We start from the raw sequence: 16,773 nt of genomic DNA, 5'->3' as shown, positions 1-16,773 counted from the left end.
AAAAAGATACCTCACAAAGGTCAGTAATTGAAATGGAAGAGAGGCATCATGGACTGTGCTTACTAAATCGTACTCATTTTTCAATCACTAGTCATGTAAAGGTTTTTCTTGAAATTCCTTTGGCTAGTAAAGTTCCATCTTCTGTGATGTTGGTTACTTGTATTTGCAAATTGATTGGAAGGTATTATATTTTTAACAAAGCCCATTATAATTTAGTTTTGGAGATTTTTCAGTAGATTAGAAAATTGTTTCCAGGGTTTTAAAATTTGTGGATATTAGAGTTTTTATAGTGACACACGTATCCTTTTTGATAACAAAAAACTTAGTTTTAAGATATCTTGGTAATTGTGACGGTTTTGTATTACCATTTTCTCATCTCAAGATACAATTTAGGTACAAGGTACACTTAGGGTGAGACTTCTCAATCCTGTAGAATCCTCTATATTTATAGTGGATGTTAATCTATATTTCAAATAATCTCTATAATTATGGAATTTTTGCCAACTTTTTGTCAGATATGATTTATTTTAGTATCACTAGCTTATATATCAAGGCACAATGTGCTCTTATGGTGAGATTCATCAATGATAGTGGATATTAGTCTATATTGCAAGTAATATGTAATTTTGCATTTTTTGCCAACTTTTTGTCAGATGCAATTTGTTTTTATTTTTACTGAGAATAGAAGTGTCTAACATGGACCAAGTGAGAGTGCCAATGTCTATCCCAGAGGTGGGGTGCAGCTTTTTGACTGAGTCCAAGTTTTACAAAATAAATCCTTTTATTAAGGGGATCTGTTCTGTGAAGTTTAGATTCAGTCAAAAGGCCATACTTGCGGACCTAGAGGACCACGTGTGGCCTTGAGACCACAGGTTCCCTACCCCTGATCCATATGTTCAATATTAATAAGTCTTACTTCCTCACTTTTTTGGATAACAAATATAAATAGAAGTATTAATTTTCTTCCTGCACCCTGTTGGATTGTTGTGCACATCTTCTAGGATTCATGTGTCCCCCCCCCCCTTTTTTTTTGATGAGGCAGTTGGGGTTAAGTGACTAGCCCAGAGTCACACAGCTAGTGTTATGTGTCTCAGGCCGGATTTGAATTCAGGTCTTCTTGACTCCAGAGCCATGTATTCCACTTTTAAGACCACTGGTCCCTGGGCAAGAAGAGATGAAATATTGAATGATACTGTGTGGAGAGTGGTATAAAGCAGGACTTCTTAAACTTTTTCCACTTGAGACTCTCTTTTCTGTTTCAGCAGTGTTTGTTGGCATTGCAGGGCTGCAGGAGCATGTGTAGTGCAAAGTGCACATGCTTTGTGTAGAGAATCAAGGCTGCAGTGAAGTTGCTTGATGCAACACCAGTGACTACCAGAAACATCTTGGATTCATTATGGGTTTGATTTTGAATTAATTTTTAGTTGTTGTGCATTCAGAAACCTTTTACTGTGGGTTGCGACCCACAGTTTAAGAAGTGCTGGATGGAGGAATGGAGGTGAGAAATATTGTGGAACTAGAATTGATGGAACTTGGCAAATATTTCGATGTGTGGGGAAAAGAGAAGCATCAACAATGACTTTGAAAATGACTTGGAAAGCTCCTTGTAAAATACTTCTGAGAAATTTTCCTTCTCTGGGATTTAAAGCCAACTCTTACCCTTGTGGTTTTAGACCTGTCTTGAAAGACTGTGTGCTCTAGACCCATCTAAAGCTATTTGTTTTTTCTTCGAGTGAAACTGACAGAGAAAATTGAGGACCAATAGAGCCTGGATACCTTTTCTTTTATGCTTATTTAGGGATCACTGCTAGTAACTTTGCTGTATCCTCTTCGATAGCGTTTTATAAATGAATTTGTATTTTAAATATTTTGAACTGGATTTTCCATAGACATCTTAAACTTAACACATCCAGTACTGAACTCATCTTTTCCCCAAACTGTTCCCTCTTCCTAACTTACCTATTACCTTGGAGGGCACCATCATCTTTCCAGTCACCCATGTTATAACCTACGTGCTATTCTCAGCTTCTCATTCTCTTAGCCCATATCTAGTCAGTTGTCAAGTTCTGTCATGTTTACCTGTTTAATATATCTTGTATACACAACTCTCTCTCCTCTGATGCTGCCACCACACTGGTGTAGGTCTTCATTACTTCTCACCTAAACTATTACAGTACCCTGCTGGTTGGTCTCCCTTCTTCAAGTCTCTTCCCACTCAAATCCATTCTCTACTGAACTACCAAATTGTTCTTCCTAAAGCATAAATCTGACTATGTCATCCTTTCCTCCCACCTCCCATTCAGTCAACTCTGGTGGCTCCCTATTACTTCCAGGATCAAATACAAAATCCTCTATTTGACTTTTGAGTCCTTCCATTACCTGGCTTATTTTTTTCTTTCCAGTTTTCTTATATTGTATTCCCCTCCATGTACTCTTTGATATAGTGACACTGACCTTCTTGTTATTCTTCATGCAAGACATTCCTAGCTCTTCATATTTTCACTGGCTATTCCTGCCCCTCTTTTTCTTCCTCCCTTCCCCCTTTTGTGCCTGGAAGCTTCTCTCTCTTAATCTCTACTTCCTGGTTTCTTTCAAGTTTCTGCTAAAGCCCACCTTGAAGGTTTTTTCCTCCTACTCTTTCTTAATAATAGTTCTTTCCCTATGAGATTATCTCTTAATTTATCATATAAATTGAGTATGTTTTATATATTATATATATATTAGATGTTATGTATATGAATGTGTGTATATATGTATGTATATGTGTGGATAGGTAGATAGTTTAGTTGTTTTAGTTATGTGTGACTCTTCATGACCCCATTTGGGGTTTTCTTGGCAGAGGTACTAGAGTGGTTTGCCATTTCCTTCCTTAGCTTATTTTACAGATGAAGAAACTGAGGCAAACAGGATTAAGTGATTTGCCCAGGGTCACACAGCTAGTAAGTGTCTGAGGCCAGATTTGAACTCAGAAAGATGAATCTTCCTGACTTTATGCCCTGTACTCTATCTACTGTACCACCTAGTTGCCTCCCCCCCATACATATTTGTGTGCATATTGTCTCCTGAATAGATTGTGAGTTCTTTGAGAGCAAGGGTTGTCTTTTGCTTTTCTTTGTTTCTCTAGGGTTACAAGTTTGGTACATAGATGCTTAATAAATGCTTAATTTATTAGATACTTAATAAATGATTCAATTAAACTAATGTTTCCCTTGGCTGCCATGTCTCTCAACTTGGCATGGACGTAAAGTATTTGTAGTCTAAGGTGGTATCTGATATGACAGCTACTTTAACATTAATTAAACTAGTGAAGGAAATCATGATAATCAAGGTCAATGTCTATCTTTTTCAATTTCCTGTTTATTAGCATGGTAGCTTATGGGAATAGTTCTTTTTTAAAATTTTTTATTTTTGGGGGGAATAATTCTTAATGAGGTAGTTGGAGTTGTATAGTGTTGTCTTATTACTCATTCAAAAAAATTAGATATTTGATTGTGACCTTTGTTTTATCTGATTAATTTGAGTGTACCCACAAATTCTTATATGATTCCCACATCAAGAACTATTGCTTCTTCTGCATTAGGATTTAGATAATTTCGTTTTTGTGATGTTTTGATGTTTTCCATTTTCTGACTCTCTTCTAAGAAAGTATCATAAATAAGTATGAAATTTCTGAGTAGTCTTCAAATCTTTGGCCTTTTAAATTTCTTAACCTGAGTGATATTTTTTCCACATACTTTTGGCCTTCTCTTCTATGTCCATTTTGTATTGAAATCTTGAATATTGAAGTATATGTTGACTTGGAGGCTGAGAAGATCTTACAAAATTGTTAATAAAATTTTTTGTACCTCTTCATCCTCTACAACAAAGTTGGACCATAAGCTGAGGCTAATGCCCCCCTCCCCCCTTGTGTTCATTATGAACACTGCAAGAGAAGCTGACCTGAATGTTTCATGAAATGTTTTAGTTATGATGAAACCAACCGACTTTGAACACTTTTGATAGCCTCTCCAAGCTCCTTTGAGCTGTTCTTTCATTAAGCTACAGTTTTCTTTTCTTCTTTTTTAAAATTTCTTGTATAATGAAGCCTGACATATTGATGTGGCTTAATTCTTTTAATAGAATCTCAAATTTTGGGTTTTGAACAATGATCCTACATTTACAGTAACGATTGTTGTTAGTTTGCAGATTTTCTATGAACGTATCATTCTGACCTCTTCTACCACTTTATCACTGTCCCTTTAGAAGCAAGAGAGGGCTGCATAGTACTGTGACAGCCTTTTTTCTTTTGTTTTGTTTTGTTTTATGAGTTCTCTTGACCAAAAAATTCATCGCCAATGGACAGCTTACTAGTGATACACCTTTTTAGATATAGTGCTTTTGGTCTCTTACCAGGTCTGTACTTGAATAGCTTGATCAACCCTGCCTACTGCCTTTAGTCCTATAAGTACTCATTGCTTCTGAGAACTCTGGGTCACCCCAATGAATTAATGATGTATCAGCATGGAACTTTGTGGTGGTTAAAATTAATTTTACCAATATTAAGTATTTTAAGATAATGACACCTAAGCACTCTTGATCATTTAATGATCTTATTTGGCATTTACTAGATTTTATAGATCTCTACTTCTGTTTTTAAAATTTATATTTGTTTATCTGATTTCTCCTTAGCTCATATTAATTACATTTCCCTGTGTCTTTTGAAATCTAAATTTTTTACTTGATGGAAGAAAATTTGATTGCCTTGTAGGATATCTTTTACTGTTGTTGTATTATCATACCTCTTTTTCTATTCCTTTAAATAATTTTTTGTTATCTCCTTTTTCTTCTTGGGGCTTAATCTTCCCTTTCTTCCCTTCCCCCCAATTCAACAGAACTAGTGCTGCTTTAAACCTTAGGGGCTTAATTAGGTTTGAATTGATACTTTTATTATGCACTTATGTTCAAACCACTGTGCTAGTTGTGGGAGAATTGTCATATATACATGTATCACACAAAATAATGCAGAAGTGTATTAGAAAGTTACAGAGTATCATATGAAGTCTGGACAGGGGACAAAGCATTCTTGAATTGGGAGGGGACAAGGAAAAAAGATTCTTGAAGGGAAGTGGCCAGTGGAAGCTAGGCTGGTACATTTTCTAGATTGAAACCTTGCTCAAGGCAGAGACCTCCTGATACATAAACTTTCCAAAATGTTTTCCTCAGAACAACCCTGAAAGGTAGATATTTCAAATATTATCTCCATTTTACAGAGTAGGGTAACTGAACTTAGGTTCATGTAGCTAATAAGTATCAGAGCTAAGTTTGGAACTAGGTCCTTTAACTCTGATTTTTTTTTTTTAACTACCTGCCATTATCTCATTCTAGACAAGTTGGAAAACTTTTTTTCTTTTCAAGATTGGGAAGACCCGAGTATATTTATATACAGATGGAAAGGGGCCATTCCAAATGAAGATATTGAAGATACAGGAAAGTTGGAGAGGATGATTGTTTACACCATATGATTTTTTGAACATTTACTGGGAAGTTGTCCTCCCACCTTTCTAGCTTTTTGCTGACCTTGAAAAGTCTTAGATGAAGGCATATATAGCTCTAGGGACCATCAAACTCCACTTTGGGAACAAGAGTTTTTGAAAAGTTTTGTTTTTAAATTTTTCTTCATATTAATATAATGAACTATTATAATCTATTTACCTAAATATCTATATTTATATTTTATGATTATAAATTTCCTTATCCCTGGAGTAATTACTTTTGTCAGGTGGGCCAAGTCCAAGTTTTTTATATTTTAAAATTCAGTTCATTAACTGAATGAAATGTAATATCTGGATGTTACTAATACAGTGTTGGTTTGCATGTCAAACCTAACTCTGATTTTTTTTTTGGGAATATGTATAGTCTTATAATAGGCATTTGGCATTTTATGTTTTGGGAAGTAGAACAAATTTACATAAACTTCTCTGCCTTTTGCCTCTGCTATGTTCGTAGATTCCAGAAGGGCTTCCTGTATGGACCTCAAGCCTTGGAGGTAGCAGAATATTCAGCAGAAGGTAAAGAGGAGTGCTGCCTTCTGGTGTCATTGTGTGTGTGTGCTGGGTTGGGTGCCATGACATAATGCTACTTTTCAGGAAGTATAGCAAAAATATTAACAATTTAAATAGTGTCCTTACATGTGATACCCAAATCCTTATAAGATGAAATTACCTTTAAGTCTCTGGACTTCTTGAATATCTTGACTTTTGCCCTCAACTAATAGCATCTCTTTATTTTGTTTGATTATGGGTAATTAGAAAGAAAAGAGAAGAAGAGTTATTGTGATGTGTAGTGTTTACTTTATATTTTCTTGCACTATCTTTACTAGAATGGTTCTTTGTATTTACTTGGGATATAATCTATCAGGCATGGGGAACTTGGGACCTCAAGGCCACATGTGGCCCTCTAGGTCCTCAAGTGTGGCCCTTTGACTGAATTCAGACTTCACAGAATCCAGACTTCACAAGTGCAACCCCTTGACTGAATCCAAACTGTACAGAATCCAAACTTCACAAGTGTGACTCTTCAACTGAATCCAAACTTCACAGAATCCAAACTTCACAAGAGTGACCCCTTGACTGAATCCAAACTTCACAGAACAATTTGTTCTGTGAAGTTTGGATTCCTTCAAAGGGTCACACTTGAGGACCTAGAGGGCCACATGTGGCCTTAAGGTTGCAGGTTTCCCATCCCTGACTAGATCCTGACTAACTTTAGGGTAAGTATTTTTACTATAGGAAGACTGTCCTTGAATTTTGTCATGTGAAGGAATGTGCCAGAAGTTTGGTTTTGATAGTAAATATGCTAGTTGCTTGTCTTTTGGGAATTCAATACTTTTCTCTTAGGTTCCTTTTTTTTTTCCTGTGGGGGGGAAAACACCTTAAAATCTTTTTTATATAGGTTTTAAATAATTTTTTTACAAGTTAGTAAATGTGACTAATATATTTTGACATCTTTATTCTGGTTAACACATTTTATATTTTAGAGAAAGAGTTTGACTTTTAAATGGCAGGTAGAGATACTAATTCCTGTGAATTCTTGAAACTGGTTATAAAATTTCTTTGGAAAATTCATGGACAGCACACTTTTTAAGAAAGATTTTCCAGCCTCCATAAACTATTCCAGAATAGGTTAAACATTTTTTGGTACAGTTCTGCTTGGAGATACTCATATGAAATGATTCTCTTACAGTTTTTTAATCAGCTGTTCAGATATGATAGTATTATTTACCTTTATCCTACTTCATTGATAGCCAGTGATAAAAATTGTTAGAGTATTTTCTATTGCGTATCTACTTAATTTTCTAAAATTAAAAATATAACTTAGGCTTTCCTAATGGGAAATATTAAGCATTTAATAAAATACTACCTACAATGCCATTAAAGACAATCACTGTACTAGGTGTTAGGGAAACATGTATGAAGAGTAACATTACCTGCATGTGAGGAACTTATATTCCAATGGAGTAGACAAGTACATTATAAATATAAAAAAAATAGCAAAAGCAGCAATAAAAAACAGCAAAAAATAAAATGAATAGATGGTAGTTTTAGAGGAATGATCCTAGAAGTTGGGGGGAAATCAAGAAAAATTTACTTTAGAAGATGCTGTTTGAGCTACACTTTAAAGGAGGGGAGGGAAACTTTGAGTGAATTCCAGGTATATGAGACAGCCAATGTGAAAGTATAGTGTTATGTGAGGTACAGAGAGCAGGTCATTTTAGTTGGATCTTAAAATTGTTGGCAGGGCAGTTAATATGTTAAATGAAACTGGAAAAGGTAGATTGGAGCCAGCTTATGAAGGGTTTTAAAAGGTTGACAGAGGAGTTTATATGTGATCCTGGAGGCAATAGGAAGTAAGGAAAATTATTTTAGCAGCAGGTATATAGGATGGACTGGAATGGTACGAGATTTGAGTTAGGGAGACCAATCAGGGGACTTTGCAATAATGGAAGTGAGAGGCGTTGAGAGCTTGAACTCTCTGGTGTTAGTTGTGTTAGTGAAAAGGAGTTGGATTCAAGGTGCTGTGGTGGTAGAAATGATTAAAATTTGGCAATTGTGGTATGTCTTGTGAGGAGGGAAAATGAGAAGTCTAGGATGGACTGTGTGAGGTTACAAACCTGGGAGACTGAAAGGATGGTAGTGCTTTGAACAGACATAGCAAAGTTTGAAAGAGGGGAGAGTTTGGGAGAGATGAGCTTAGTTTTGGACATGTTAAGATGTTTGCTAGACATGAAGTTTGAGATGGCTAAAAGGAAGTTGGAATAGTGCTACTGGAAGTCAGAGGAACAAGTATTTGCATATAGATAATGGTTGAATCCATGGGAGTTGATGGATGAATAAAAGGGAGGGAGAAGAGAATCAGGTCTAAGACAGGATCTTGAGAAATACCCACAGTTGGTTGACCTGACCTGGATGAAGATCTAGCAGAAGAGACTGAAAAGGAATGGTCAGGTAGGTAGGAGGAGAACAAGGAGACAGTAGTGTCATGTCAATGTAGAGAGAAGAGAGCACCTAGAAGAAGAGACTGGTCCACAGAGTAAAAGCTGCAGAGAAGTTAAGAAGCATGAAGACTGAGAAAAACCCATTAGATCTGGCAATTAAGAGACCATTAGTAACTTTGGAGAGAGCAGTTTCAGTTGAATGATGAGGTCAGAAGCCAGATTGCAGAAAATTAAGAAGAGAGTAAGAGCAGAGGATGTGGTGGCACCTATTGTACAGCCTTCTCAAGGAGTTTAGCTATAAAAGGGAAGTCAGATATGGAATAATAGCTAGTAGGGATGGACAAATCAAGTAATGGTTTTTTTCAGTTTGGTGAAGATATCCTCTATCATTTAAAGCCCTTTAAAACCTATCTCTTCTACACTTACCTTTCTCCAAAGGATGGGGATCAGACAGATCTGACAACAGATTGTGGTCAGATAAAGGAATTTTAAAGTTCATGAACATGAAAGTGTTTCATTTGTGGGTGAGGGCAAAATCAAGGATGTGACCTCTGTGTAGCTGTGGTGGGGTGGGAGTAGTAGGTTATAGGAAATAAACAAGTTGAGTTACTGGGAGGTTAAGGGTGTTTAAGGGAGAATCTATATGTATGTTGAAGTCCTCTAGCATGAGGGTAGGAGTGGGGGAAGAGAGAGACTGTGAGCTAGAAGCTGAACTCATTGAGGAAGGAAGGAGAATGTCATAGAAGTCAGTAGGCAACAGCCACCAGAACCTAGACTTGTCCTGCGGCATCGTACAACATTGTGTACTTTGAAAGACGATGGGGCAGCAGTGTGTAGTTGGAAAGAGGGTGGGAGATTTGTGTGCAAGAAAATGGCTATGGAGTGATAGGTGGCCAGTTGTCTGGAGTGCAATTAAGTGGCTGCTCCAAGAGGATAGGAAGCCCTCCTGGGCAGACTCAGGCACTAGGAATTTGATTTTAGATGCCTATAAAGAGTGCCTGGATCCGAATCTAATGGCTGTTCTGGGATGTACCCTTTTCTCATCTGATCTGGAGCATTACTGAATCTGCTGAAGGTAGAATGAGGGGTGGAGGGTGGCATAGACACTAAGGTTCAGTGACATCCTAGCAGAATTTCAGGGAGGAACTGCCCTGGGATTAGGAGCAGCTGAATCCACATCTGCTGATCTGATAGTGGCTGGTCCAGAGAGGAAGAATGCTTGGGTTAGGCTGGGAGTTACAGTGGCTTCTGGGAGCCCTTCTCATACCTTGGGCACTTAACTGAGGCATTATAAAAAGAGAATCCCCATTATAGGCAGTGACTATTCAGCTTTACTTGGGGGCTGATTTTTGCTTTCAAAATGATTACTCCTTGAATCCCTTTTGTTTATGTTAGTGGTCCATAGAATTATGATGCTTAAATCCTGGATCCAGTAATTGAGGTGAAGATTTGCTCTCTCTCTTTATCCTGTCATACCACATCCCTAGATAAGGCCTTTTGTTGTGTATTGGCCTTGAATTGGCCAAATCTATGGGTATTGTTACTTGCCCCATGGACCATAATTGTCCCTGTAGCTTTTTTTTGCCTTTAGATGCAGACGTACATGGGGCATTCACACCTACCTCTCCATTGCTCAGAAATGTGTCATGGGGACAAGGCCTCCTTTTCTTTTATAGGTGGCTTTTCCTAGGTGTTTCTTTACCCTGCCTTGCTGACAAGTACCTAAATCTGCCCTTTCTAGCTTTGTGAACAAAGCTGTCACTATTTTCTGAACCATCCCAGGGCTCATTATAAGTAGAGCTAAATAGGGGCTCCATCTGGGCAGAGCTAAACTGTTAGGGTGGACTCCATCTGGGCAGAGCTAACCTGTTAGGGTTAGCTCCTGTTAGAGATCCAGGGTTAAGTCCTGGATTATTTCTTCCTTTCTAGGAAGATGATCAGGTTTCTAGGGGTAGTGTGATTTACATCTTGGTATTTTTGTAGATCTAGCCCAGAAATGCCAGTCCTGCATGAACTTAGAACTAATTTGGGGTCAGCCCATTGATCTAAAACTCCACTTTTTTTGACTACTGCATTTGTTTTGACCTCTCTATCCATTGGAACACAGTTGGATCACCCTATTGGGATTCTATTAATTTGACTTAATTTTCTGAGAATTTGGCAGCTGGTGGACCAGCAGATGATGGTCAATACTAATGTATGCTTAGGAACTTTGAAATTTCACTTTGAATAATTTAAAATGCCATGTTCTGTTATTTGATAGCTGAAGCAGCCAGTTAGTGGAGGGAACTTTTTTTTGGTCTCTAGCAACTGGATTGATAGTTGGCTTTCATCCTCTTTCTTACCTTTCCCCTTATGCCCAGCAATCCTCAGCAGATTAATCTAGTGTTAATGACTTTATATTTCTCTGTGTGATGTTAGATTAAGCTAGTGTTAATGACTTTATATTTCTCTGAGTGATGTTAACAGGCAACCGGACAACTTGCTGACCTTTGGTCATTGTCTCTTAGTGGGCAGTGGAAAGTGGATCTTATGGACTGTTAACAAATAGGTACTAATTCCTCTCATCTTCTGTACATTTATCACCTTCTAGAGTTTGTCTTTTTATTTCCTGAATTTGTATTTAAACCTTGAGGACTAGCCCGAGAGTTGTATTCCTTATAACGTTCATCCTTATCTTTAGGCTTCCTGGTTTCTTTGATGGGATTTACCCCACTGGGTACATAATAATTGGGTGATAGAATACCTGGCCCAGGTAACCATGTGGGAATATTTTGGCATTTAAATTTTTTTTTTCTTCTTGAGCACTGTCTCTAAAGAATTATGAGATCATTGTGCTTAGGCCTGTGCTCCTAATCATCCACTAGAGGCAGTTCCCCACTGGTTTAGGCCAATGCCTGCTGCACAAGTGACCTAATTTTGGTGCACCACAATGGTATGAGTATTACTTGAGTACTAATAATAGAGTGATAGTTGGTAATCTGATTATTTTGCTTCTGTATATTGTATACACTCTATTGGTTGTATACAAATCTTTTTCTTTTCTTTCTTTTTTTTTTTTTTTTTGGTGAGGCAATCGGGGTTAAGTGACTTGCCCAGCTAGCAAGTGTCTGAGGCCGGATTTGAATTCAGGGCCTCCTGACTCCAAGGCTGGAGCTCTATCCACTGAGCCATCGAGCTACCCTGACAAATTATTTTTGCTCATCTACAATAGATTTCATTACCTTGGACCCCTCCAAGATTGATGATTCCTCTTGTTTGTCAGTTTTGCTAATTTTCTGAGTGAAACCTCAGAGTTATTTTGATTTGTATTTCTCTATAGGAATAGAAGGGGGAGCATCTGCGGGAGTCAGAAGACTTGGGAAATCCTACTCTGTCTCTGCTATTTAATAGCCATATAACTTTGAAGAAATAATTTCCCCTTCTGGGGTTTAGTTTCTGTGTCTATAAAGAGAGAGGTAGTAGATAACTCTATAAGGTCATCTCACTCTGGAACTCTGTAAAGTCATTCTAATTCGAAGTCCCCTGATTCTCTTCAGGGCTATATTCAGAGAGGACTTTGGGAGCCTGGTAGTGTTATCCTTGGGTCAAAGGCTATGCACATTTTAGTGACTTATATGTGAGTATAGTTTTAAATTTCTTTCCAGAATAACTGGACCAGTTCCTAGCCCCACCAGCAGTATGTTATAGGCCCATAGATTTAGAGCTGAAAGGGATGTCAGAGACCATCTAGTCCATCCTTATAGTTGAGGAAACCGAGGCTTGGAAGTTAGATGACTATCTCAGGGTTACAGAGCTATCAAGTATGAGAGATGGGATTTGAAGCCAGATCTTGCTGATTCCAAGTCCAGCACTTTATCAACTATACCAGGCATCAAACACATAACACTCCCCCCAAGTATAGCTGAATCAGATTAAAATTGTAATCAGGAAAATATTTGACAAAATAAATAAAAGTACAACATGGATGATGTCAATATGTAGTTTTCTGAGTTAGTATGCACCCACAGGGATCTTTATGTGTAGTTTAGTGACCCCTCCTTTTTATTTGAGTCATGCCATGCCTGTCCTTTCCATTTCCTCTATCAATTGTCATTTTCCATTTTTGTTGTCTGTGCCAATCTGATGCATGTGAGGTGGAACCTTAGAATTATTTTAATTTTAATTTATCTTACTAGTAATTTGGAGCATATTTTTTACAATTGATAGTTTATATTTCTTCTTTTGAGAACTGCCTGTTCACATCCTTTGACCATTTATCAGTTGAGGAATGGTTCTTGTTCTTATATATTTCATTCAGTTCTTATGTATCTTGGATGTCAGATCTTTCACTTGTTGCAAAGGTTTCCTGTAGCTTATTGCTTCCCTTCCAATGTTAACTTCAGTGATTTTTTTTATTTATATGCAGAAACTCTTCAGTTATCCATTGTCAAAATTGCCTATTTGGTCTCCTGTGAGCCTCTTTATTCCTTATTTGGTTAATAACTTTTCCCCTATCCATGGTTGGCAAAGGTTTTTCCTTTCTTGCTTCTCTGGTTTGTTTATGCTATGACTCTTTATGTCATGTGTCCCCTTGGAGCTTATTGTGGTATAAGACATGGCATAATGATTCAAATCATATCTCTGCCAGATTACTTTCCAGGCTTTCCAGAAGCTTTTTGGCACATAGTGACTCAGTAGCTGATTATTAAATACTATGCTGTTATTATTTTGCTTCTGTATGTTGTATACATAATCTGTCTCATAGATTGAGTTTTCTAATTTTTAATCTGTAACAAATAATTCTGATCAATATTGCATTTTAATATAGTTTGAGATTTGGTACTTATAGGCTCCTCCTTCTTCCCAGTTTTTCTCCCCATTATTTCCCTTGAGAGTCTTGACATTTTGTTCCTCCAAATGAATTTTGTTATTTCTTTCTACTTCTTTAAATTAACTCTTTGGTAATCTGATTATTATTTACTTATTTATATTTATTATTTATATTTATTTGATTATTATTATTCCTGGATAAGTAAATTAATTTAGTTAGTATTTTTTAAATTCCCCTGGCCTAGCCATAAGCAGTGAATATTTCTCTAATTATTTAGGTTTGCATTTATTTCTGTAGAGTATTTTATAATTATATTAATATAATTCTGGAGTATATCTTGATAGTTGACATCTCAAATATTTTATACAGTCTGTGGTTATTTTGAATATTATTTCTCTCCCTTCTTGGGTTTGTTGGTAACATACTGCAAAGCTGATGGCTTATGTAAGTTTATTTTATATCCTACTATGCTGAGGTTATTAATTATTTCATTTAGTTTTAGTTGAATCTCTAGGGTTCTCTAAAGCAGAATATCATGTCATCTGAAAAAAGGATCAGTTTTCTTTCTTCTTTGCTTATGCTTATTCCCTCAATTTTTTAAAAATTTTCTTTTCTTTTTTGATCTTATTCTATAGCTAGTATTTATAGCACTGTGTCAAATAATAGTGGTGATAATGGATATTCTTGCTTTATTCTAGTCTTGCAATTTATTAAAAAAAAAGAATTATTTTTAAAATTGAAGTGGTTCTACCAAATTGTCCTATTTGTGTCACCAGAACTTTTGCAATTCTTCACTGTGGTTAAATATTTTATAAATCTTCTCTTTTTTTCTTTCCCCCCTGCCTTTCTATTTTCTTTTCTTTTTTTTTTTTTAATCTCTTAAACTGTCTTCTCTCTCTGTAGAAATCTTCCCTTGTAACAAGTAAATGTAGTTGAGCAAAATGGTTTAAGGCATTAGTCATATATGAAAATGTAGGTATCATTTTGAACCTCTAGTGTATTGCTACCAATAGACCATTATCATTCTTACATATTTTTGATTTTATTATAATATTTCTTATTATATTTTGGAGTTTTGATATTCTATTTTAATTTTTATTGCATTATGATCTGAAAAGGATGCATTTACTGTTTCTACTTTTCTGTATTTGGTTGTGATATTTTTAATGCTCTAATACATAGTCAGTTTTTGTGTTGGTGCCATGTACCACTGAGAAAAGGTATATTCCTTTATATGCCTATTAAGTTTTCTCCACAGGTCTATTGTATCTAACTTTTATAAAATTCTGTTCATCTCTAGTTGTGAGAGAGGAAAGTTGAGATCCCCTACTAATATAGCTTTATTATCTATTTCTTCTTGGTAATTCATTTAACTTTTCCTTTAAGAATTTGGATGCTATACCATTTGGTGCATATATGTTTAGTATTGATATTACTTCATTGTCTATCGTACCTTTTAGCAAGATGTAGTTTCCTTACTTATATCTTTTAAAAGATCTATTTTTGCTTTTGCTTTGTTGAGATCATGATTGCTACCCTTTTTTTTTTTTAACTTCAGTTGAAGCTTTTTTTACTTTAGCCCCAGCCCTTACCTTTACTCAATGTGTGTCTCTCTGCGTCAAGTGTGTTTCTTGTTAACATCATATTGTAATTCTGGTTTTTAATCTATTCTGCTGTCCACTTCTGTTTTATGGATGAGTTTGTCACATTTACATTCACAGTTATGATTACTAACTGTATATTTCCCTCCTGTCTATCCCTCTCCTTTCACATTATTGCTCCTCATAAGTGTTTTGCTTCTGACTATTGCCTCCCCTAATCTGCCCTCCCTTCTGTCAGCCCCCTCAACCTTCTACCCCCCTTTTCTTATCTCCCTTCTTTCCTACTTCCCTGTGGGGTAAGGTAGATTTCTATACCCGCCTGAATGTGTATCTTATTTCCTCTTTGAGCCAATTCTGATGAGAGTAAGGTTTGAGTGTTGCATGCCACCTCTTCATCTTCCCCTCCACTGTGAAATCTCTTTTATGTGAGATAATTTACCCTATTCTACCTCTCTGTTTCCCTTTCTCCCAGTAGATCTCTCTTTTTGACCTCATAATTTTTTTTATATCCCTTCATAGTCAACTCACACCTGTGCCTGCTATGTATACTCCTTGTAACTGCTGTAATGATGAGAAAGTTCTTAGGAATTACAAGTATTATTTTCTCATGTAGGAATGTAAACAGTTTAACTTTATTGAATCCCTTAGGATTTTTCTTTCCTGTTTACCTTTTGATGCTTCTCTTGAAATAAAATTTCTCTTCAGCTCTGTCTTTTGACTGGGAGAGCTTGAAAGTTGTCTGTTTTATTAAATGTCCATTTTTTCTCCTTAAGGATTATACTCACTTTTGCTGAGTAGGTGATTCCTGTTTGTAATCCTAGCTCCTTGGAATATCATATTCCAAGCCCTCTGGTACTTTAATGTAGAAGCTGCCAAATCTTGTGTTATCCTGACTGTGGTTCCACAATATCTGAATTGTTTCTTTCTGGCTGCTTGTAGTATTTTCTTCTTGACCTGGGAGCTCTGGAATTTGGCTATAACATTCTACCATAGTAACATAACATAGTAACACCATAGTTACTTTCTATGGTTAGGTTCTTTTTTGTTGTTTGCTCATTTTTTCAACCTATTTTTTGTTTTAACTTTATGTTAAAGTTGGGCTCTGCTCCTGGGGTAGAGTGTGTGCTGTCCCAAGATTCAAGGTTTTTGTGCTGCTGTTTTCATAGCTGATTCTTGATACCTTTAAGTTTTTAGTTCTTCCAAGGTGGTATGATCTAAGGAAAGGTGTGGTCACTGCTCTTCTGACCTGTGTTCTGGTCTGTAGCGACTATAAGCACTGTTTAACACCTTCAGACTTTTCTAGGGTAACTGCTCCTCTGTGGCTGTGAGCTCTTATATGCTAGCACTCCTCCTTTCCCTGGGTCTGTGACTTGGATCCCTGAGTTCTGTACCCAGTGCCCTCTTTCTGACCGTTTGTCCAACCCCTCACTTACTGTGGGCTGAGAGCTCCAGAAATCATTACAGCCTCTGATTCATGCACCCCCAAAGCCTGCTGCTGTCTTGCCAGGGCACTGCCTGTGTTAGACTGCATTTCACTCCCAATCCATCGAATCAGACCTTTCCTGTTGTAGACCTGCTATGGTGTCTTGGGCTGGAAAATTGTTTCACCCTGTCCTTTTGTTAGTTTTCCTGTTCCAGAATTCACTTTGAGGCATTATTTTAAAGTTGTTTAGAGAGGAATTTGGGAGAGCGCAGGTGATTCATTGCCTTTACTTCGCCATTTTGGCTCTGCCCCGTAAATCTTGTTTGATTTATTCGATATTCAAGGACTTTGTTACTTGGGTGAAGTCTTATACTTCTTGTACTTAGCTACTAATTCTCCTTTCAAGTTTTCCCTCCAGAGTTGTTGTTTTTCAATTCTTTCCTGTATTGTTTTTATTTCATTT

At 36.7% G+C, this 16,773-nt stretch overlaps 1 protein-coding gene across 3 annotated transcripts in view; it reads left to right on the top strand.

Annotated features, from left to right (window-relative positions):
• CDK19 (cyclin dependent kinase 19) overlaps positions 1-16,773 on the top strand; it is a 207,701-nt gene that overhangs the window by 41,864 nt on the left and 149,064 nt on the right. The window contains exon 2 of one of the 3 annotated variants that reach the window (XM_027855707.1): positions 5,986-6,047. The exons of the other annotated variants lie outside the window; for them this stretch is intronic. The gene's annotated coding sequence lies outside the window, so the exon portion shown is untranslated. The remainder of the gene's footprint in view (positions 1-5,985; positions 6,048-16,773) is intronic. 3 annotated transcript variants of the gene reach the window in all.

This window comes from Vombatus ursinus, unplaced genomic scaffold (genome assembly GCF_900497805.2).
Source record: "Vombatus ursinus unplaced genomic scaffold, bare-nosed wombat genome assembly UNPS02000582.1, whole genome shotgun sequence".
Lineage (NCBI taxonomy): Eukaryota > Metazoa > Chordata > Mammalia > Diprotodontia > Vombatidae > Vombatus > Vombatus ursinus.
This window is presented reverse-complemented; position numbering and strand designations above follow the sequence as displayed.